At 38.2% G+C, this 25,742-nt stretch overlaps 1 protein-coding gene across 13 annotated transcripts in view; it reads right to left on the reverse strand.

The window, feature by feature from the left end:
- LOC106087000 (LIM and SH3 domain protein Lasp) overlaps positions 1–25,742 on the reverse strand; it is a 423,009-nt gene that overhangs the window by 75,694 nt on the left and 321,573 nt on the right. The window lies entirely within an intron of this gene.

Raw genomic sequence — 25,742 nt, forward strand, 5'->3', positions numbered from 1 at the left:
TTTTCCTCTAAAGTCTTTTCAGGATCATGTCCTATTTTGGCCACCCGCATGCCCAACAAATGCACCTGACCACCCAATAGCGACAAATGGGCCCCACCAAAAGTATCACTCACCAAATTCTCTACCACAACAAACCATATGCCAATCAATTGGTAAATATGGGCAATGGCATAATTCCTTTGCGAAGTAACCACATCAAATGGAAAATAGGCTTGATACATTAAATTCCAAGATCCCCGAAGGCCATTGAATAAAACACCAAATTCCGCAAACAGTCCTATGGTAAAGCAAAGCATATAGAAAAAATAGAGGAGTTCACGTATAGGTGGGTACACCTGCTTCTTTACATAGTCCAATTCTTCGCCGGGACGAATGCGTTCATCTTGACGCTTGACAATGTCAAACATTACTTCGATATCTTTTAATCTCCACCAAATGGCATAGGTTTTCATGGCCGACACAGCACAGGTTAGAGATATGGCCAAATTTTGTATGACCTCATACATGGAGGTACTGGTGAAGAGGCCCGCAAGCAGATGGGCAGGATAGCCCACGATAAACACAACGCTCACAATAATCGAGTAAATTTGATAAAGTTGAGGAAATTTTTTGGGAGGAATCATGCCCAAAATAAACCAACAAATGTAATGGGTTTTGAATAACGACTTGGTATTCAGTTTGTCCTCCGTCATTTTTAGGCGATTTCGTTTAAAACTAGCATTCGACTGTTTGTCCTTCGTAATTGTATGTTGACTTTTATATGTCACACTTCTTTGGCAGAATGCAGCATATGTCTCCAATCCATTATTAATATGGGACAAAGAAAATCAGTCATAAAAAACAATTAAAAACCCTTTGAGAAAATTAAAATTCCAACACTTGGGCAGGCGACAATGTGTTATGAACAACACCTGCAGCCTACTGTCAACACAGAATTAGGTAAGCAACGGAAACAAATAAAGGGGTGAAAATAAGGAAATTGACTTTTAGAGTGCACCGTAAGACTTTAATTGGGGTTGAATCTATCGAAAAATTACAACAATCTTCCGATTTGAGTTCAAAAGTTTTGGCTTGACTTTAAAGATGTGAGCTAGAAATTAAAATCAAATTTAGGTTAGGTAAAGTTTAAGTGGCAGTCTGCCATCGGACACACTTAGGCGTTTTCGCCCATTGTGATACTACAGGAACAGGAGAGGAAGATGCCTTCCAGATCGCTTTAAAAAGCGAAACAACTTGCGGATATTCACATCCGCTAAATCATACCAGTTTTCAAAGAAATAAGAACCTAAAGGGAAACTTCATCTGACTGCCAATATTTTAGGCTTGCCTGATTTGCAAAACCTGGAATCTGCCCGATATGAAATGAGACAGAATTCCTGACTCAAGGGATCGACTTGAGTATGCAGGTGTAAATGGACCAATTGTTTACCTCACGAATCACAGCCAATGTCTGAACACACACACAGTAGATGTTATGCAGTCTCCTCTACCTCGATGTCCTTACAATTTTTGCAGAATTCGTTCAGTCCATCGGCATGTTTTTCGATCAGACAGTGACCTGTCTTGATGGAAACAATGACTGAGACGTCTGTTTGAGCCAGCGACAGTAAAAAGGTAAACCTCTTCGAGTCTTAATTGGGCACATAATTTTGAAGAGTTCACAACCCCCTCTTTGTGACCATCGGTCATTCATTTCCCTTTCGGGCCTGATCCTGAAGACTTAGCTTACATGTCGCTAGAAGCATACCCACCGATTCCAGTTTCTCTGAAATGTGTAAGGTAGTTCATAGTCTGGGAAGGTCGTCTGCTCTACAATTCCCTGGGATATCTCTAGCCGGGCACCTAGAACAGGTTAATTTTAAACTGGTTAGCCTTCTTGTTGAGAGATCTGCGAAAGTCGAGGGCGATTTTTGTGTTCAGAGATACGTTCTCCAGGGATTTGGCTGACTGGCTGCTGAGACGATATTTATACCAGTCATCGTTATGACATTATATCATAGCCATTCCACCACTTCTTTAATTGCAAGGAGTTCCGCTTTATACGCAGTGGTCGGGTAAACTTCTCGATATAACCAGTCCAAGTTCGTTAGAGTACACCAAAAGCCCACCTGGACGTCTTGTTTGGAATCATCCTTATAGAAGTTTATGCAACTTCAATCAGAAATAATGGTTCAGTACTTTTTATCAAAAAACGACTCTGGTACTATGTAAACCACGGTGCCTGCCACATTGGGCATTGTATTAAGGATAAAATAGTGTCTGTAGCCACATCATGACCAAAGAGAATGCTAACTCATTCTAAGCGTCACGGCAGTGGTCGCAGCAATTTGTATAGCCACAATGTCTACAGGCTTAGGTTAGGTTAGGTAGAAAAGAGGGTGCAATTATTATTCTGCCCATATGCCACTATAGGCATAATCTTAAGACAGTATTCGGCTTGTTTTACGCTAAACTAAAAAGTAACTTCGAAAAAGAAAATTTTAAGTTAGGAATTCCGTGCTACTTAAAATATCCTTAATTGTTTTCAATATTACCCCCCTAAGTTGGTTCCCGTATGGTATCGTGTCCCCATCTAAGTACCGGTGTCAGTAAAAGCCTCGTCCTCTAACGATCCGGATGACCCCATAGGATTTTCACCGTCCTACCGACAGTTTCGCTGTTTCACAGCATTACATGCGCATTTGTCACCCACGCCCTTAAAAACGGACTGCGTCGACCCGAAAGGCTTAACCTAGTTTATCGACGGCAGTTCTGTAGCCTTCACTGCGAAATCTTCTGCCCTTTCATTCCCCCTAACTCCGTTATGGCCGTGTACCCAAACTAAGCGGATTATGCCATTCTCAGAGAAGGCGTTAATCTCTTTCTTACAATCCAAGACTGTTCGTATTCTTACCGTCCTGGTTGTTATTGTCCTTATGGAATGTTTACCTCGCGTTAGTATCACACAACCTCACGCATTCCGTGATCGCCCGGATCTCTACCTGCAGGACCGTATTATGGCCAGGCAGTCTTAAACAGATCTCAGACCCTGGATTCTCAATGCAGACCCCCAGGCCCACTCTGTCCCCTAGCTTTGAACCACCCGTATAAAATTATCTTCCTGTCGACAAAACTAGGGTTCCGTCAGCCCACGACTGTGCCGCTGGCAGCAGTGCCTCGCACTCGACCTCAAGTGTCGTTTCAGGTATCCGATCAGAAACCTCTTCCTATCGTCGCCTCGATTATACTGCGATGGTATGAGCTGCTCCCATTCTCTATCCATTCTCTAATCGCCTTAAGTCTCATATCCGCAGTGGCTGCCTCACACTTAATCTGTATGTCAATGGGTCGAATATATAGAATAGTCTCCAGTGCCCTAGTGGGCGTGGTCCTCATCGCTCCGCCTATGGCAAGACAACATGTTCTCTGAACCTGTTGTATGGTCCTTATGTTGCACTTTGTCTCCATAGCAGTCCACCAAACTACTGAGGCGTAAGTAAGTATTGGTCCCACGGCAGTATTGAAGCCTAGAAACTCTAGCTGCCTCAAGCTTGACGTTGTTTTTTCATTATGAAAGCACCCTCAATGTGAGGAAATGCTACCATTGTGTATTCATTGACAGTAAGAGAACCTTCCATGTAGGCGACTAGGTTGTCAAGAGTTGTTCAGTAGACTTGCCCATACTAAAGGGCACAACGCTTGCAAATTATTGAATTTTATTATCAATATGCGTGCTCTGTTAAGAAAATTCATCGCGCGCTTCTTTCATTTTACATTACAGCTGATTTTTGACTCAATTGTTATGTAAATAAGTACAATTATCGATTTTGGAGTGTCAGGATCAGTCAGAAGCATTGCAAGACCTACCAATGCATCCAGAAAAGGTCACAGTTTGGTGCGGTTTATGGGCTGGTGGCATCAATGGACCGTACTTCATCAAAGATGATGCGAATCGTAACGTAACTGTGAATGGTGAACGCTATCGTGAGATGATATCCAACTTTTTTTTTGCCCAAAATGCAAGAGCTTGACTTGCATGATCTGTGGTTTCAACTAAACGATGGTTTCAAAGAAGATAATGGACTTATTGAGAGGAGAGTTCGGCGAATATTGTATTTAACTCTCGGGAGAGGTCAATTCGCCACCTAAATCGTCCGATTCAACGCCCTTAGACTATTTTTTGTGGGGTTATTTTAAAGCTCATATTTATACAGACAAGCCCGCTTCAATTGACGCATTGGAAGACAACATTGAAGCATTTATTCGAGAGATACCGGCCGAAATGTTGGAAAGAGTATGCCAAAATTGGACTAAGCGAATGGAATATTTGAGGCGCAGTCACAGTCAATATTTGCATCAAATAATTTTCAAACATTTAATAATATGGATCGTACTTTAGATTCAAATAAAGATTTCATGCATTGTTGTGCATTTTAAGTGTTTTATGAAAAACTTTCCTAAAGCTCTTTAAAAATTACTCAATATATTTTATAGGGTCAGAAATGGATATTTCACAGTGTTTTGGTTCGCGGTGGGTATATAAGTTAATTCCGAAACTTCAGCTAATGCACTAACGCTTCTATATTGGGCTCGAACCCCGGTTTGTCTATCAGATAACAACGATTCCCGGTGGAGATATTCGGACGTTTGCATATGTAAAATGTTTTCGAAAACTTTATTGATTTTGAAATCGGATGAAAATCACTATTTAGGGAAAGGGAGGCCAACGCCTATCAAGCCGAACGCCTGGGTTCAAATCACGGCGTAAAAATCAGAAAAGTTTTCGGTGGTGGTTATCTCCTTACTAATTAATCCTAGCTACATTTGTGAGGTATCCTGCCATGTTAAAACTTCTGCATCAAATGGTGTCGCTATGCAACAAAATCACTATTTAGGGAAAGGAAGGCCAACGCCTATGAAGCCGAACGCCTGGGTTCAAATCACGGCGTGAACATCAGAAAAGTTTTCAGTGGTGGTTATCTCCTTACTAATTAATGCTAGCTACATTTGTGAGGTATCCTGCCATGTTAAAACTTCTGTACCAAATGGTGTAGCTATGCGACACGCCGTTCAGACTCGGCATAAAAAAGGAGGGCCCTTACCATTGAGCTGAAACTTTCATCGGACTGCACTTATTGATATAAGAGTAGTATCCGCTGTTCTCTAGAGGAATGTTCATGGGAAATTTAGTAGTAGTTTAGTAGGAATTATTTCTTATACTGTCCAAATATTCGAATATGTACAGGAAATTAGAATTGAATTATAGAGATGACGAAGTGACAATTTAAATGGGTCAAAACTTTAAATCACCCGAAGAATTCTTGACACAGACACAACTTATTTAACAATCCCTAATGAATGCTAATCAGTGAGAGCTACCCAAGAAAACGGGTATATAAGAGTAGTCCTAGGGTTTCTTTACTAGATAGTGTGCATATATACTCTGACTTCCGAATGGACCATATCGTAACATCAGTGTAGGCTTGACTCTTCCGTAGCCCAGAGGCCAGGACGCAACTTCCAGGTAGACGGAGAATTCCCTACAGGATTTTTCCGATCCTTTCCCAATTCAATCTTGCTTAACTTAACTCCATCTTATAGATGTCCCACACAGCATTAAGCTGGACAAAATTAAGCTTTTATTTTGTGAATTTTTGTCTTTTGCTTCAATTTCATTGCATATTGAATATTAATTTGCAGAGTGAATATAATAAATGTGAATAAAATCCAAATTATTTGATAAACAAATAAACAAGCAGTTTTAGAATAAAAATACTCTCGCAAACAAAATATTACCACAGAATATTTTTACTCTGTAAATCTTAAAGCAACAACATTTAAATCAATAAGGATAGTTTATATTAAGTTCCTCAAGTCCTTCCCTATTTCAATTTCAATTCCAATTTTAACGAGAAATGCATTTCCCCCCACTCTATTTCAAGTTCATAATGAGTGCAAAAATGGAGTAGGAATTTTTACAAGCGATAAGGAAGGAACCATTGTTAATACGAAATAGCCAAGCGGTGACATAAACTCGGCGTGAGGCTTGTTCCGCAAATATACGAAGATTTTTTTTAAATTCAATACTTTGATCGATCCAATTGCAAGAAAACAGGGCATATGCCAACTCCTGAAATTCATCTTCCAATATAGTTCCATAATAGCAGCTGGGCAATATTTCCGAAACTATGCCAACACAATAGCAAGAGTAGTAGCCAAGCGTAAAGGGATCCTGAACAAAGAGAATCATAAAGACAAGAACAACACACATATTGATGCTGGCGAAAAGAATTTGAAAGAACATGTACAGCGAAATGACCTCCTCGACTTTTCGACGATATCTGTGTGTGAAAAGCAAATAAATTAGGACAATCATTGCGAAGGAAGAAGAAAACAGCAAGAAGACTATACAAGCTGTAGAAATGCCCACCTAAGTCTTCTGTTCAAGTTAAACCATACTTACTCCAACAAATCCAAATGATCACGAATACATTCCAAAAGATCTTCATTGTTTTGGGCCAATGTTTTCTTGGCATCATAGCCTATCTTGGCCACCCGCATACTCAACAAATGCACCTGACCACCCAACAGCGACAAATGAGCTCCGGCAAAAGTATCATTGACCAAATTCTGCAATACAATACAATACAGGCCAACCAATTGATATAGATGGGCTATCACATAATTCCTTGATGAGGCAAAGACGTCAAAGGGAAAATAGGCCTGATACATTAGCAACCATGATCCTCGAAGTCCATTGAAGAGAACAGCAACTTCTGCAAATACTCCCACACTTATGCAAATCATATAGAACAAATGAATAAGCGAACGAATAGAAGGATAAACCTTTTTCCTCATGTATTCGTATTCTTCACCCGGCCGTATACGTTCATCCTGACGCCTGACAATATCAAACATTATATCGACATCTTTGAAGCGCCACCAAATGGCAAATGTTTTCATGGCACAGACGGTGCAAGTTAGTGTTATGGCCAAATTCTGAATAATCTCATACATGGTGGTACTGGTGAATAGGCCCAATATCAGATGCAGGGGATAACCCACGGTAACCACAATGCTTATGACTAGCGAATATGTCCAGTACAGATGGCTATATTTCTTAGGAGGCATCATGCCCAATAATCTCCAACATACGAAATGAGTTTTAAATAACGATTTAGTGTCCAGCGTTTCCTCTGCCATCCTGATGGAGCTCAAAAACCAAAGTGAAAATTTTTTTTCTATTGCAACTTCTCGACTGTTTGCCAGTCCCAAGATGGTGGCAGCCATTTATAGAAGTCTTTTTTTGATTAAAATACACCTATGACCTTTGATGCATTAAAAAGGTACATACTTTAATAATTAAAAGAAATAAACCAAGTAACCTTTTAAAAAAACTCAACATTTCAACAAGTGGGCTAGCAAGGAATAGGGCATAATACCGAAACTGTAATATGGGCTGTCCAAAGAATTTTATTTTACACGACAAACATTTTGGTATGCTTATGGTATTGTCTTTTAGTGTGTCCCGCATAGTTTGAGCTTCAAGCGATGTGGAAAAACTTTGTTAGGACTTAAACTTGGAGAGAAAATGAGACATGAATTTGGTAAGTAAACCTTTGGAAAAGATCTTCGTTCGTTCCCACGCCTCTCACACGTGCCCCTGCCGACCGAGGGAGCCACCTCCCATTACGTAGGGATGCGTGCACCTCATAGTCCGAAATATGGAGGATTTGTCTAGGGTTAAGGTTAGGTTAGTTAAACACTATATCTAGATCAACATCGAAAGCAACATAGATATTAAACAGCAATGAAAGGACAAAAAGGTGAACAGTCTTCTCTGGTAACTTCTACAAAAACTACAAGTGAAGGATAGAATTCTTTGATACATGACTAGGATCGGTGAAGGATATACTACTATACAATTTGTTATATACATCAAACAAATAGCGAAAAGGATTGTTGAATTCATAATTAGATCTCACTAAAGGTAGTCTAAGAGGCATGTAATGCCGAGTATTTCGGAGAGGAATATTCAAATTTAATTCGCCAATCAAGAATTGGGAATCAATCTGACTGCACAATAATTTCACAATAAATACGGCCCTAAGCATCAAGCACCTACTTTCGAGCGTTGGTAGGTCAATAAGCTTGCAGCGGCTTTCGCAGGGAGAAAGAAATTCAGCCGAATTCCATGGTAAGACCCTAAGCGCAAAAAGAAGAAATTGTACCTGGACTGATTCAATCCTATATGAGTTGCATTTGTAGAATGGGTTCCAAACCACACAACCGCATTCCAATGTAAGCCAGACTAAGCTGGTAAACAAACGCTTGGTCACATAAGAATCATCAAACCACTTGGACCATCGTTTTATAAAACCCAACAACGACTTTGCCTTATTGATGCATGAGTCAATGTGCAAATTATAACTTAATCTACCATCAAAAATAACATCAAGATCAGTAAAGGAGTCTACGTTAACCAATTTCTAAGAACTTATACAATAGTCACCTAGAATAAGTCCAACCCTGAAAAGAGATAACTTCTTGCACATCTTAAGATTAAGCTCCATGCCATTAACACTGCAACAGTCCACCAGAAAGTGCAGATCGCTCTGCAAGCATAGTGACCGATCTGGAGAATCCAAATAACAAAACAGCTTCACATCATCTGCGAACATTATAATCCTTAAAGACTGTATAACTGAGGGAAGATCATTCAAGTAAAGAACGAACAGCAATGGACCGAAATGGCTGCCCTATGGAACACCAGAATAAGCAGCAATATCCTTGGACAGAATATTATTAAAGTAAAGATTCTGTGTACGGTTTAGTAAATCAGAAGTTATCCAACTCAAAAGAACGGATGGGAAACCCATCATGTCAAGTTTAAGCAGTAATAAATCATGCACTACAATATCGAAAGCTTTACTAAAATCAGTGTAAATTACATCTGTTTCAGATCTATTTAGAAACCATCATATGCATGACACGTCAGTTCTAATGGGTTGGTCAAAGTCGACCTCCCCTTAACAAAGCCGTGTTGGTAGGGTGAAATAATTGGTATGGCAAAATGGGATATCCTACGAGAAATCAGCAGTTCAAACAACTTTGGTAGGGTGAAATTATTGGTGTGACAAAATAGGATATCCTACGAGAAACAAGCAGTCCAAACAGCATTGGTATTGCACTTAATTTCGTAATACCCCTATAAGTTTCAATAATACATCTGCTACCACTTTTATGTAAAGGAATAACTTGACCTCCAGGAACGAGACATATACCCGGGAGATAATTAATCAATGAATATGGCCGTAAGTGACCTATGTAACTCGTTGGCACAGGATTTAAGAATATTCACCGGTACACTATCCGGCCCTGATGTCTTGGAACTATTTAATGACTTTAAACCATTCAGCAACCCATTCTTAGTAAGAATAATCTGCTAGAAATAATTTAACCTATTAATGTCATAAGCATATTTGGAACAGAAAGACAATTTAGTATAATTACTTTGGAAAAAGTCTGCAGACAATTCCCTACGATCAAACTTCATGCAACTAGGGAATTCACGAACCTTCCTCTTAGAATTCCCAAACTTTATAAAAGCTACTGGGGTTAATGTAAAGACAATTCCTAATCCTGAGAAGATAATCAGAACAACATCTCATATTCTGAGAGTTGTACTGAGCCCTCGCTCTCGAATAATTGGTATAATTCAATGAAGTATTACATTTCTTAAAAAGTCTACTTTTGACATTACGCAAGCGTCTCAGGGACGGGGTCCACCATGCTGGTCCCCTTTCACAATTAGGCCTCATAGTGGAAACAGATATTTCGAAAGCCTCATTCAGCACATTATAAAAAGACGAAATTCGCAAATCCAAGTCGCAATCATAAACCCAACTAATGCCAAATGAAATCGATCGCAGCCGGCAAGTGACTTGAGGACCTTGTTTCTACTTTTGACTTTATCGCAAATTGCTGTGGCATGCGTGTGAGCTGTCAAATGTGACTCTAATTATTTTGGGACACTCGATGGTGCCGGCAGCGAATGATTGGTGTCATTCGTTTCGTTAATGGCGTTGCCGAGGTAGATAAAGTTACTATCTCAATGTTGTGGTTCCCAACTTTCTCCATTTACTTTATCTGCTCGGTTGTGCAAGGTGTCTTGGGAGTTGAAACCATCCATTTCGTCTTATCTCCATTTACTGCCAGACCCATTTTCACTGACTCTCTTTTGGTTCTTTCAAAAGCAGCAGTTACTACTTCCGATGACCGACCTACGTTCCCTCAATAAGACGATTTCGATGTCCGACAAGGTCAAATACTTAGGTGTGCCCTTTGACAGGAAACTGAATTGGAAGTGTCACATTCAGGAGCGTACTGAGAAGGCTCACAAATGTTAGGCACTATGTAGACGGGCCGTACGCTCGAAATGGGGCCTGAAACCGAGGATAGTTCACTTGCTCTACAGGAGCGTGATTAGACCAATACTAACTTAGGCCTAGTTTGGTGAAGTGCTATGGACAAAAAGTGCAACATAAGGACCATACAACAGGGCACTGGAGACTATTCTAGATACCCGACCAATTGACATACAGATTAAGTGTGAGGCAGCCATTGAGGCTATGCGACTTAAGGCGATGGGAGAATGTATTGAGGATGGGAGCAGCTCATACCATCGCGATATAATCGAGGCGACGATAGGAAATCTGGAAGGAAGGAAAGAGGTTTCCGATCGGATACCTGAGATGAACCTTGAAGTCGAGTGCGAGGCACTGCTGCCATCGGCACAGTCTTGTATTGCCATGTGGAAGATCATGTTACGCGGATGGATCAAGGCTAGAGGACAGAGTTGGCCTGGCGGTTTAAATTGAGAACCCAAGGACTGAGATCTGTTTTAGACTGCCTGACCATAATACGATCCAGCAGGCGAAGATTCGGGCGATCACGGAATGCGTGAGGTAGTGTGGTGCTAACGCGAGGACGTCGAGTGTGAACATCTTTACAAACAGTAAAATTGCTATAAGGGCAATATTAACCAGGACGGTAAGGTCACGAACAGTCTTGCAGTGTAAGAAGGAGATTAACACCTTCTCTCAGGATGGCAAAATCCGCATCGTTTGGGTGCCGGGCCATAACGGAGTAAGGGGAAATGAAAGGGCAGACTATTTCGCAGTGAAGGCCAGAGGACTCGACGCAGTCCGAGTTAAGGGAGTGGGCGACGGTTGCGCATACAACATTGTGGAACAGTGAAACGGTCGGTATGACGGCGAAAATCCTATGGGGGAAGCCAGATCATGAGAAGACAAGTCTATTACTGAAAGGAAGTAAGAAGGAGGTCAGTATAGCTATTGGTATCACAACGGGACACATAGAACTACGAACTCTCTTATGTAAAATCGGTGCGACAAGTGATAGCATGTGTAGGGCATGCGGGGAAGAAGATGGGATGTTGGAGTATTTCCTTTGTCATTTCGCGTCTAACAGATACCGGCACAAAGGTGGAGACACAATACCTGACATGAACCAACTTAGGGGAGTGGTATAGAAAACAATTAAGGATTTTGTAAGTAGCACGGAATTCCTAACTTAAAATTTTCTTGTTAGAGGTTACTTTATAGTTTTTAGAGCGCACCACAAGCCGACTACTGGCTTAGGTATATGTCCATAGTCGTATGGGGCGGATTAACATCTGCACCCTCTTTTCAACCTTACCTTACCTAAAAAACTAAAATGTATTCCTTCAACTTTATTCATATTTCTACCAACAAACTGTTCGAAGTATTTTCAAGTATTTCCAATTTCACGCTATTGTGTTTCCAAACAAACACCAGCAAAAGTAATTGTTTTGTATTTTAGCGAACTATTTCATGTTCATAATAAGTGCAAAAATTGAATAGGTATTTTTACAAGCAATAAGAAAGGTGCCATTATTAATACGGAAGAGCCAAGCTGTAACGAAAATTCGTCGTGAAGCTTGTTCGGCAAATATGCGAAGATTCCTTTTAAACTCCAAACTCTGATCAGCCCAATTACAAGAGAACAAGGCATAGGCTAGCTTCTGAAATTCATCTTCCAAAATTGTGCCAAAATAGCAACTGGGCAATATTTCCGCTATAAGGCCAACACAATGGAAAAAGTAATAGGCCAGTGTGAAGGGATCCTTAACGAAGAGTAACATAAAGACCAAAACCATGCACATGTTGATGGTGGCAAAGAGTATTTGAAAGAACATGTACAGGGATATGACTTCCTCGACTTTTCGGCGATATCTGTGAAAAAAGGGAATGTTATTTCATAGAAAAAGAAAAACAGACCAAAACCATATGTTGGATTGGAAGCTATAAAGTGAATATGCAGCTATCACGACATCCGTCTATGTTGGTTACTTTAAGGAAAATAACTTTAGTAGAATTTTAAACATTAAAATATAAAATATATATATATATATATATTAATAGATAAATTTATAAATATTAATATATAGGAATATGTAGAAATAGCAAAGTATTTTTTGGATTAATAAACTTAAAATAGAAATATAGGAACTTCATGGTGTTTTATGTTCAATAATGGCTATTCTCAATGTATCTTAAATCAGACTATAGAAAAAATAATATTAATTCCGTGAACCATGTTAAGAAATTTGTTGCCCGTACAGCTTCTAATCATCTTACATTGGCTTTGAAACCATTTTTTCCTATACTTACTCCAACAAATCCAAATGATCACGAATACATTCCACCAGATCTTGATTATTCCGGGCCAAAGACTTCTTTGGATCATAGCCTATCTTGGCCACACGCATACCCAACAAATGCACTTGGCCACCCAATAGCGATATATGTGCTCCGCCAAAGGTGTCATTGACCAAATTCTGCAACACAATGTACCATAGACCAATTAATTGATAAATATGTGCTATGGCATAATTCCTTTGCGTAGCAAAAACATCAAAGGGAAAGTAGGCCTTATACATTAGATACCACGATCCTCGCACACCATTGAGAAGCAGGGATATTTCCCCAAACATAGCCACACTAATGCAAATGGTGTAGAATAGGCGAGTAAGCCTACGAATGGGAGGATACACTTTCTGTTTCATATAGTCCAATTCTTCAGCAAGACGAATGCGTTCATCCTGTCGCTTGATAATATCAAACATGGTATAAATATCTTTGAATCTCCACCAAATGGCAAAGGTCTTCATGGCACAAACGGTGCAAGTCAAGGTGATGGCCAAACCCTGTATGATCTCATACATAGAGGTGCTGGTGAACAGGCCCAGAATTAGATGCAAAGGGTAGCCCACAGTAACCATGATATTGACGATAAGCGAATACAGCCAGTAGAGGGGACGAAATCTCTTTGGGGGCAACATGCCCAAAAGACGCCAACAAAGGAATTGAGTTTTGAACAGCGATTTAGTTTCCAATTTCTCCTCGGCCATTTTAATGGAGCTCAAGGTAGTTGTGTACAAATTGTTCGACAATACTCTTCGTGAATGTGCCGTTCCAAAGTGTCTAAAGTCGACTTTTATAAACGGCTGTTTTTGGTCTGTTATGGAATCTTTTCAAATCTTTGGTGTTTGGTATAATTTTGGTAGGAGTTTTAATAATTCAATAGAATGAAAACAATTATAAGTCTTTAAACGTTACCAAGTGGGCAGAGAAGGTATAGAGAAAGAGAGAGAGAGGGAGATAGAGTCTAAAACCGGCTACTACGACTTCAAAGGTTGACCATCATGTAAAATTAAATGAGTTTATAAAATAGCCTTCTAGTGTGTAACGCAAAGTAAGATGTATGTGCCGAAAACCATCTTCATTTAATATAGAACTAATAACCCGGTGGTCCGCTTAACTGCCCCCGGTTTTGATACCCCCTAAAAACCTAGTTACTCACTCGATGTAATATAGAACTAGCATCCCGCCGGTGGCCAGTGTCCCCCTTTTTAATGTAGGACTTCTAAAAACCTAGGTAAAAATGCAAATTTTGCCCATGAGCATTCCACTAAGGAACAGGGGCAAACTTCTCACATATCAATGAAAGCAGTGCGATTCAAGTTTAAGCTCAATGATTTTCTGGTCACCCAAAATGCATAGTCAAGGTGTAGCTGCATCCCAATTTTGAGAGCTTAAGAACACTCTGCAAAAAAGTACCATTTTGTGTGTTTTAGTACCTAAATTCACAAATTAAAAACAAATCTTCTTGCCGCCCAATATTTACTGCCAAGGTGTAAACGCATCTTTACATTGAGTGTTTTAGCTCAATTCGTAAAGAATGTACCATTTTGTATGTTTTAGTACCTAAATGTACGGTTTCGAAAAATCTTTTGGTCACCCAAAATTTAGAGTCAAGATGTACTAATATCCCAATTTTGAGAGCTTTAGTTCACTCCGTTAAGAAAGTACCATTTTGTACGTTTGAGTACCTAAACATACGAATTAAAAATATCTTCTCGTTGCCCAATATATTTTTTCAAGGTACCAATTACACCACAATTGGTATGTTTTCTTACACATGCCGCATTTTTGTTAAGACTGGGAAAATATTTGTCAAATTGCTCAATTTTATCAGTCATCGTTCGCTGTAGGCGAAGTTAAGCTATCTTGCCATCTCGTAATTTTATCAGCCATCGTTCGCTATCTCGTACTATTTTGAACTTTTTGGTACCAAAATGTACGTATTTTGAATGGATCATTACGTCACCAATTATATATTTCCCTCTTGTACCTACATGCTAAATTTCATTTAGTCACCCACCATTTATTTCTTTGTTGTTCCTACATGCAAAATTTCAGACCTCTAGCTTCATCTATGAAGAAAGTACCAATTGGTACCAAAATGTACAAATTTTTAATTGAACATTTTTTCATCCATCATATATTTCTTAGTGATACCTACATGCCAAATTTCAGACCTCAAACTCTAAAAGCACAAAAAGTACAAAATGGTACCAATTTTGGTGCCAAAATGTACGAATTTTGAATAGATCATTTAGTCATCCCTGATATATTTCTTAGTTGTACGTACATGCCAAATTTCTATAAAGAAAGTACCAAATAGTACTTATTTTGGTACCAAAATGTTCGAATTGTGAAAAAAATCATTTAGTCGCCCATCATATATTTCTAAGTTTTAACTACATGCCAAATTACAGACCTCTAGCGTCATCTGTATAGAAAGTACCAAATGGTACCAATTTTGTTACCAAAATTTAGGAATTTCGAGTAGATCATTTAGTCACACATCATATATTTCCAAGTTGTACCTACATGCCAAATTTCAGACCTCATCTGTAAAGAAAGTATCAAATGGTACCAATAGGGGTACTAAATGTACTTTTTCTCCCGTTACCAGTAATATTTTTTAATTTTTCCTTCCACCCTCTACATTTTGCACCAGATGTCTTTTAAGAAAAGTTTCAAAATTCTTTCTCTATCCACCCATCTTATACAAAGTTTACCCATTTCGTACCTTCTTGGTACTTTTGTTAGTAGCTAAATGTACAAATTTCCAAAAACTCTTATAGTCACCCAATTAAGGTTGCAAAGTGTACCTAAGTCCTAAAATTTAGAGCTCTCCCGTTACCAGTAATATTTTTCCATTTTTCTTTTTACCCTCAACATTTTGCACCAGATGTCTTTTAAGAAAAATTTCAAAATTCTTTCTCTATCCATCCGTCTTTCAACCCGTCAAATTTCCAAAAACTCTTATAGTCACCCAATTAAGGTTGCAAAGTGTACCTCAGTTCTAAAATTTAAAGCTCTAGTTAAAAATACAAAGAAAGTACCTATTTGGTACAAATTGCGGTGCGATTTAGTATATTTTTTTCACAATATCTTATTTTTTGAAATGTTATTTAATTTATAATCAACGCTCTGCCATCCAAAACAGTATGTATTATATGTCGGAAATGTATGCCAAATACGTATAAGTTTCCGACAGACCATCTCTGCCTCCAATATAAAGCCAGAATACCATAAGTTGTTATTAAAGCATTATTACTGAACTAACAAGTTTTGTTCTTCCTTTTGTTGGTGCATATTTTGCGGGACACACTACAATACAACCCCACAACAAATCTTCATTTTATATAACCCTTTAACAAGTGGCATTAGTAGGTGATGATGCGCTTAACACATTATGAATCTAACTGTTGAAATTTTAATTGTTCTTAAAGGATTTGTTAATAATTCATTAATCTACTCAGATTTTATTGGATATCAAAGAGTGAGTATGAAATACTTTCGAATATTTAATATTTAAATATTCTTACAAAATTACTTAAAAGTAGGTTATTTTTAATAATCCAACTTTATATTTCAACCCTTTTCTAAATGACAATGATTAATTTATGGATAGTACTATGAAATGAACTACGTGCTTGATGTAAATACAGCTAAAGGTCTGCATAAAAGAAAAGTAAATATGACTAACTACCATGGGGAACAAAATTAAACTTTTTTCAAGTATCATGATTTCGCAATGTATATAGACCTACTAGCATACACTTGGTCGCTACGCCTCCTCCCTTTGCTACATCCAATGTCTAGGTGTAACTGTATCCTAAACTTTTAAAGCTTAAGACCTGAAGAAAGTACCATTTTGTACATTTTAGGACCTACATGTACGAATTATTTACAAATCTTCTAGTCGCCGATATATATTGGGAAGGTGTAAATTTATCCCAATTTTAAAAGTTATAGCTCAATATGTAAAAAAGGACCTCGATTCAGTACCTTTGTTTACGAATTTAAAAAAAAATTCTAGTTGCCTGGTTTATGCCCTCAAAGTGTTTCTCTAGCCTAAATTTCAGAGCTAAAGCTATGTCGGTAAAAAAAGTAATATTTTGTACTTCACAAAACTCTTCTAGTGGCCTAATAAAGGCTGTCAGGCTGTATCTCTATCCAAAATTTTGGAGCTATATCTCAATCCGTAAAGAAAGTACCTAATGTACGAATTTCAAGAAAATCTCCTGGTCGCAGAATATACACTGTCAAGCTGTAACTGTATCCCAAATTCAAGTCCTCTAGCTCAATTCGTAAGGAAAGTACCACTTTGGACAATTTAGTACTAAAATGGGTAAATTTCAAAAAACTCTTTTAGTCGTCCAATATTTATTTTTTTTAGATACACCTGTTACCCTAATGTTAAAGCTCTAACTCTATCTGTAAAGAACGTACTACTTTGTACATTTTAGTACCTTAGTGTACGAATTCTTAAAAATTCTTCTAGTCACCCGGTATACACTCTCAAGATGAACCTATATTTTCAATTTCAGAGCTCTTGCTCAGTCTATAAATAAAGTACCATTTTGTACGTTTTTGTACCTTAATGTACGAATTTCAAAAAAAATCTTCTAGTCGCCTGGTATTAACTCTGGAAGTGTAACTGCATCCCAATTATGAGAGCTTTAGTTCAATACGTAAAGAAAGTACCATTTTGTACGTTGTAGTACCTCATTGTACAATTTTGAAAAATTCTTATAATCACCCGGTATATACTCTCAAAGTGTAACTACATCCGAATTATAAGAGCTTTAGTTCAATACGTAAAGAAAGTACCATTTTGTACGTTTTAGTACCAAAATGTACCAATTTCAAATAAATCTTCCAGTTGCCCACTAAATACTGTCAAGGTGTACATGTATCCCAAATTCCCTAGTTGTACCTACATGACAAAATATACGAATTGTGAATAGATCATTTGGTAACCCATCATATATTTCCTTGTTGTACCTACATGCCAAATTTTAGACCTCTAGCTCCATTTGTAAAGCACGTTCAAATCAGGTGAAAATTTACCCTTTAAGAGCTCAAAAGTCAAATCTGGGGATACGATTATATGGGTGCTATATCAGCATATAAACCGATTCAGTCCTTAGTTGGCGTGGATGATGAAAGCCATAGCAAAAGTCTTTTGGCCAACTTTCAGTCAAATTAAATGATAATTGAGGCTTCTAGGAGCATTCGGTCCTTGGGACCGGAACGAGCTTGATTACATGCAGGAACTTGACGAGGATCGCCACCGCCAAGTGAAAATGTGGCTACAACAACAACCTGTTTCAAGCGGATGTTTTTATTCAAGCGGATATCTTTATTCGTTCGAACACAATCGTGCTGTCCACAGACGGACGGACGGACATGTCTAGATCGATTCAGAAAGCCAAGACGATCAAGAATATATACTTTATAGGGTCTCAGGTCAATATTTCAAGGTATTACAACGGAATGACTGGACCATGACCATAGCATGGTAGTAGGTATAAGAATGAAAGTGTTGCGTTTTGTTTGTTTGTTCCAAGTAGACTAAAAATGCCTGAACCCATTTTCATGATACAGATACTTCATTTTGTGATATCTGCGAGGGGGGAGGACTCTCCCCTTAACAAAAATTTTCAAAAACGCCAGATCTAGGAGATGGGGGCATCGATTTAAGTGAAATTTTGTATGCCCGGCCCACTTATAGTAACTCCAAACTACAAAACTGGTATAAAACTTTGGGGTCAAATAACCTAGGGGAACCCCCACAATAAAACCTTTCGGAAAGGACATGTCTACCGATTGGGACAATATGGATTGCAAATGAAAGGTATTTAAGAGCGAGCTTGATATTAAAATTTGACCTCAAGAGTCGGGGAGCCCGCCCCACCCACAAGAACCACACAAACACGACATGTTTACCGATTGGGGCAGTATGGGTATCAAATGAAATATGTTCGGAAGTAAAATACGAAATTTATATAAAAAATTGGGGTCTATTTCCAGGAGGATCGTCCCACCCCCAAACGGACAAGTGGGCGGACAAGTGTTGCGCTTTGTTTGTTCCGAGTAGACTCAACAACAGCTTGACCGATTTTATGAAATTTTCACAGTTTGGTCTCCCGGTGAAATAGGGTATTTCATTTTGTGATATCTGCGAGAGGGCAGACCCTCCCCCTAACCACAATTTTTAAAAACACAAGACCACGGAGATGGATGCACCGATCAAAGCGAGATTTGTTATGCCCCTTATGGTAACCCAAAAACCAAAAATTGGTATTAACCGTGGGGGACGTCCTATCCCAAAACCCACCCAAACGTACATGTTTACCGATTGAGACAATATGGGTATCAAATGAAAGGTATTTAAGAGTAGAGTACGAACTTGATATAACAATTTGACTCAAAGTGTCGAAGGTCCGCCCCAACTCTAAAAACTGCAAAAAATTACATGTTTCCGATTGGGACAATGTGGGTTTCAAATTAAAGGCAATTGGGAGTAGAATACGAAATTTATATAAAAATTTGGGGTCAAGTTTCAAAGACATGTTCACCAATTGGGGCAATATGTGTATCACATGACTAGAGATGGGCGATGGGTAAATACCCAAAAGGTATTGACCCGGTAAAATGGATAAATACCCGGGTATTTACCCATATATACTTAAATGCTGGATATTTATTTTGCAGATATCTTGGATATAAAAACATTTTCCAAACAATTTTTTATGATTTCGTATTCTTTGTATATAAAACAGACCTTCTGATCCCATAAAATCGGAATTTTGTTGTATATAGCCGCTATATAGACCGATCTCCAGACTTAAAGTCTTGAGGTAAACAATTTTTAATTTTCCATCCGATTTCGATGAAAATTGGCACAGTGAGTTCCGGCAGACCTCTACCAGTTAAATGTGGGCCACATCGGACCGTATTTGGATATAGCTGTCATATAGACCGATCTAAAGTGTATTAGGCTTATAAAATGGGCATTTTCCATCCGATTTCGATGAAATTTGGCACAGTTGTTTTGGTAGACACCCTCCCATTTATGTTAAATGTGGTCCAGATCGGATCACATTTGGATATAGCTGTCATATAGACCGATTTCCCGATATAGGGTACTGAGCCTATTAAAGGCCCAGTAGGCTTTGGTACCCCTCTACACCGTTTTGTTGAATATTGTCCAGATCGAAGCATATTTGAATGAAGCTGCCCCATATAAACCGATCTCCCGATATAGAGCACTAAGCCTATAAAATGAGCATTTTTCATCCAATTTTGATAAAATTTTAAAAAAATTTTGCTTGACCTCTACACTTTTTTTAATATCGTCTTTATCCAAATAGTGCCCGATCTGGACGATATTCAACAAAAAGGTGTAGAAATGTAGCAAAACTCACTGTTTGAAATTTCATCAAAATCGGATGAAAAATGTTCCTTTTATAGGCTCAATACTCTATATCAGGAAATCAGTCTTTATAGAGCTGCTTTATCCAAATATGCTCCGATCTGAACGATATTCAACAAAACGGCGTAGTGGGGTACCAAAGCTCACAGTTTCAAATGTCATCGAAAACGGATAAAAAATACTCCTTTAACAAGCTCAGTACTCTATATAAGGAAATCGGTATATATGGGATCGGGCGGCCGGTCTATAGGGCGGCTATATCCAAACATGGTCCGATGTGGACCAAACTTCACAGAAATGGGTAGTTGTTTACCAGAATTCACTTTCATCGAAATCGGAGGGAAAATTACCAATTTATTGGCTCAAGACTTTAAGTCTGGAGATCAGTAAATTTTCAAGCATTGGACCCATCTCTACACATGACAAATAATTGGAAGTAGAATACGAAACTTATATAACATTGGGGTTAAGACCCCAATATTATGCACCAAATGGACATGTACACCGAACGGGACAATATGAGACTCAAACGAAAGGTGTTTGAGAGTAGAATACGAAACTTATATAAACATTTGGGGCAATTCCTGGGGGTCGTCCCACCCCAAAATTATGCCCCAAATGGACATATACACCGAACGGAACAATATGGGATCCTTATGAATGGTACTTGAGAGTTTAATACGAATGCAAATCATTTTCACATTTGGACCATATCAAAGAGACCGCAAACACTTATGGGTGTAGCGAAGCACAACGTTCCAGCCAGTAAGTAATTAATAGAACTATTATAAAAAATTTATTATCTATTGCTTAATAGCTGAGCCTTTTACCATAATTGTTCGTCATCGAATTCAACTATAATATATTTACTGCAATTAATGGTGGTATAGTGATAAAAACACACACAAACACACACATCAGTACTGATTGTTCTCATACCATGTGGAAAATAGTCAACAATAATTTCATGACACTACTCAATTAGACAAAAATTATCACAGAATATCTAATCCTTTGACAGGTGATTAAAATGGGTGTTTTATTAGACATATGACCCTGCCCAGGTATTTACATTTTTAATTATTCATACAAATTTGTAAGAACTGTTTAACAATTAAATCGCTTAGAAGAAGGGCCAAAAGATTGCAGTGAAATGTCGTTGATAAACGACGCATACAATTACAAAACCACTTAATTTTCAGCATTGCACTAGCAGTCGTAAAAGTTTAAGCCAAGGAAATTTCTTAACCAGTTTGAAGTTTGCTACAGATGGAAAAGGTTGACTGGGCTAATTTTTGGTATAATATAAAGCGGAATATACTTTTTTTGCGAATGCTTAGTTTTTATATGTTTTGAATGTAAACTCGATAAACGTATTTTTTCAAAGAAAACCCAAATTACAATGTGAGAAACTGATATAGAAAATTTAAATATGCGTAAAAGTAAAATTCCAAATTTTTGGAACTTTCTGCAACAGATGTTATAAAAAAAGTGAAAAAAGAAGTAAGAGCGCGTAAAGTTCGGCCGGGCCGAATCTTATATACCCTCCACCATGGATCACATTTGTCGAGTTCTTTGCGCGGTATCTCTTTTTAGGCAAACAAAGAATAATGAATAAAAACTTTATGCTATTGGAGCTATATCAAGTTATAGTCTGATTTGGACCATAAATGAATTGAATGCTGAACATTGTAGAAGTCATTGTGTGATATATCAGTTCATTCGGATAAGAATTGCGCCTTCTAAAAGCTAAAGAAGTCAAGACCCCAGATCGGTTTATATGACAGCTATATCAGGTTATCAACCGATTTTAACCATACTTAGCACAGTTGTTGGAAGTGAAACCAATACACCACGTGCAAAATTTCAGTCAAATTCGACGAGAATTGCGCGCTATAGAGGCTTAAGAAGTCAAGACCCAAGATCGGTTTATATGGCAGCTATATGATAACATAGACCGATTTGGCCCATTTACAATCCCAACCGACCTACACTACAAAAAAGTATTTGTGCAAAATTTCAAGCACCTAGCTTTACTGCTTTCGACAGACCGACGGACGGACAAGGCTAGATCGACTTAAAGGCTAAAGAAGTCAAGACCCCAGATCGGTTTAAATGACAGCTATATCAGGTTATCAACCGATTTGAACCACACATAGCACAGTTGTTGACAGTGAAACCAAAACACCACGTGCAAAATTTCAGTCAAATTCGACGGGAATTACGCGCTATAGAGGCTCAAGAAGTCAAGACCCAAGATCGGTTTATATGGCAGCTATATGAAAATATGGACCGATTTGGACGGACACGGCTAGACTGACTCAAAATATCATGATGATCAAGAATATATATGTTTTATGGGATCTTAGACGAATATTTCGAGTTGTTGCAAACAGAATGACGAAATTAGCATACCCCATCCTATGGTGGAGGGTATAATAATCAATATTATATTAAAGAATGTCTCCTATATATGCAGTGCATTGCGTTGGCGAATGAATCCTCAAAAATATATAAATCGGTAAAAACGAGTTATAAGCGGCACGAGTTTTGGCCACTCCCAAACAGTGTCTTCCTTCAACGCTTCTAAATTGGTTTATTTTGATCTCTAAAACGGCCCAAATAGAAAATTTCCATCGAATTCGCATCTGACATTGTGTGGAAGAAATTAAGTGAGGAATATAATTTTTTACCCATTTTTGGTCTATATGTGCTTTATATACCCTTCACCATGCATTGCGTTCTCGCTCATTTATGTTATACTTCACATCGATATTGGAAGTCAGAATGGAAGTCTGCATGCAAAAGTTGCGTAAAAATAACCTAAGATAACAAATATCATAACGATAAAGCGACGAAGCTCATTTTTGGCTCAATGGGTACGTAGATAAGCAGAATGGTCGATTTTGGTGTAAAAAAGTAAGCCAGAAGCATTGCAAGAGCTACCAATGCATCCAGAAAAATTCGCAGTTTGGTGCGGTTTATGGGCTGGTGGCATTATTGGACCGTACTTCTTCAAAGATGATGCGTATCGTAATGTAACTGTGAATGGTCAGCGCTATCGTGAGATGATTTAGATTGGATTAGAAAATATTTTATTGATAATCCATTTACAAATATAATTCGATACAGTTTTTTTAAGAAAATCTAATTTGACATAACAACTATGTTGTGTGTCCGAAAAAAATTACAAAAATGTTGAGTGATAAATTATTATTATTTTTTTTATTATTAAGTTAGTACTGTTCCAGGTTTGCTTTACTTCAGGTTTTGTTCTAATTTTATTATTATTTTTTTATTGATTAAATTCATTTAGAATTAACTTTCAGTAATTCAAAGAATTAGCTAGATAATTCCCGAGGGGTGCAAAATTATCTCCATTTAATATTGTATATATTGTATTGTATAAAACATCGTTTTCTCTCGTAGGCATATAAAGGGCATACCTCTATAAAATAAAAAGCGGTTTCAGGAACTTGTAGGTTACAAATAGAGCAATTACCGTTTGTATCATTTCTAAAGGCTCTGGAATTGAGGTTAAGCAGACCACCTCTGGCTCGAAAAACTAAACTTATAAATATCTGGGAGTTGCCATCTCGAAAGTATGGGGATGTGAGTAAGGGTCGTGGTATTGTGAAGCCAGAGCCCTGTTCTCATTCCAGAACTTTTCACGCCCCATAAGGTCGCATAAAGTACCATCGTGCATTAACACTAGATCCCGACCTCTAAAACTAAAATCAACGTCAATGCTTAGTTCAGCACCTAAATCTAACCAGCTTTTTGTCCAGTAAACCCCGGCATCTATATAGTCTACTCAGCCAGCAGTCGGGGTAATCTATCACCAGACATTGCAAGTGCCTCGCTAATATAATAAAGTTAAGCCTGAGGGGCTCCAAGAACATACTTGGTAGGCCCGTTTCAATATGCAACATATAGTAAGGCGTATTATTTGGTAAGTACAGTACCTTTTTAATGAAGAACCTGAATAGTTTATCTACTTGCTCATAGCTAACATGTCCCTACACCTGAGTGCCGTAAAACAATATAGACTTGGCAGCAGTATTGAATATCTTCATCTTGCTGTAGATGTAGCGTAGCCATGAAGAATTAATAGCCATTTTTGCAGATTGTAGCTTGTTAGATGCTTTACCAAGGAAAGATTATACGTGATTCATACCTAGATATTTATACTCATTTACGACCTCTATGGGCTCAGTACTAAGACAGACTGCTACTGATCCTGGGTCCCTTTCTGAAAACAACAATCTTAGATTTGCTCAGATTTTAACTTAGACCCCATGAAGAGCAATATGTGTATAGAGCATCAATCATCGACTGAATTTTCGTCGGTGAATCTGAAAGCAGGACAATATCGTCTGCATACATAAGCACCCTTATCTCGACCCCCATAATACGTACACCAGTAGAAACTCATGTAAATAATTTAAATACAAAGCAAACAGTATTGGGCTCAGTAAACAGCCTTGACGGACTCCCTGAGTAACCTTAAAAGGTGTAGATAGGGTTGAACCATCCCATACTTGACTTGTGGTGTCACAATAAATCAGACGCAGTATACTAATAATCATTGTAGAGAGACCCAATGTGGCCATTTTATAAAACAGGGAGTTTCGAGGTACCATGTCAAACGCAGCAGAAGTCAACAAAGAATGCAAACGTCTATCTACTTCTCTTCCAGTTCAAGTAAACTATGCTTGTAAGGTTAAAAATATTACCAGTCGTCGAGTTGCCCCCTCAAAATCCAGCCTGACATTCGTTTAGAATCCAATTTTGCTCTACCCACGAATTAATTCAGTTCAACATTATACCGGTGAATATTTTGTATAGTGTGTCAAACAGAGACAAACGTCTGTAATTCAACACCACTTTTATTGTTACCTTTTATTATTTAAGTTACCTATTTTTGTGCAATGGGATGATTATTTCGATCTGCGAAAGGACGAAGGGATAGACTCCCGAAGAAAAATAAAGTTGAGCAGGTGTAGAACTTCTTGTAGAAACGAAATTGGAGCATATTTGTAGAATTCAAAAGGGATTCTATCAAAGCCCGGTGCCCTATTACTTTTTGCATTAGCAAGTACAAATAATAATTCGAGCATTTCGAATGGGCCGTCTACAAATGGGTCTATGTGGTGCGGCAGCTCCCAAGCCATCTCATCTTTATGAGAATTACATGACAATAAGTCAATAAAGTATTCGCGGAACGAATGCGCATTAAGTTCATTTCCTATTCTAGGTGGTCTTTCCTTTGTTGTCCGAGTTGTATAATGCCAATTTCTTTCTTTTGCAGAGATTCGTATAAAAGGACCTACTTTTAAATCTGATTGTTAAATATGCCATAGCAGTTAAGACATTTAAGCATACGCTTTCTGGCTGACTCGCACTGTGCGTCAAACCATCTTGCGCTCGAAAAAATGTATACCTGCAGCGTCGTGTGTTTTAGGTCAACCTTGCAATCAATGGTAGATTCGCTAAAAAGATAATTGAAGTCAAATCGTTCGGTGATGGCGTTATGATATACATCAGGTCTCAAGGGACACCATCTCAGTTTCTGTGACAAT

Source organism: Stomoxys calcitrans, chromosome 1, assembly GCF_963082655.1.
Source record: "Stomoxys calcitrans chromosome 1, idStoCalc2.1, whole genome shotgun sequence".
Classification (NCBI taxonomy): Eukaryota; Metazoa; Arthropoda; class Insecta; order Diptera; family Muscidae; genus Stomoxys; species Stomoxys calcitrans.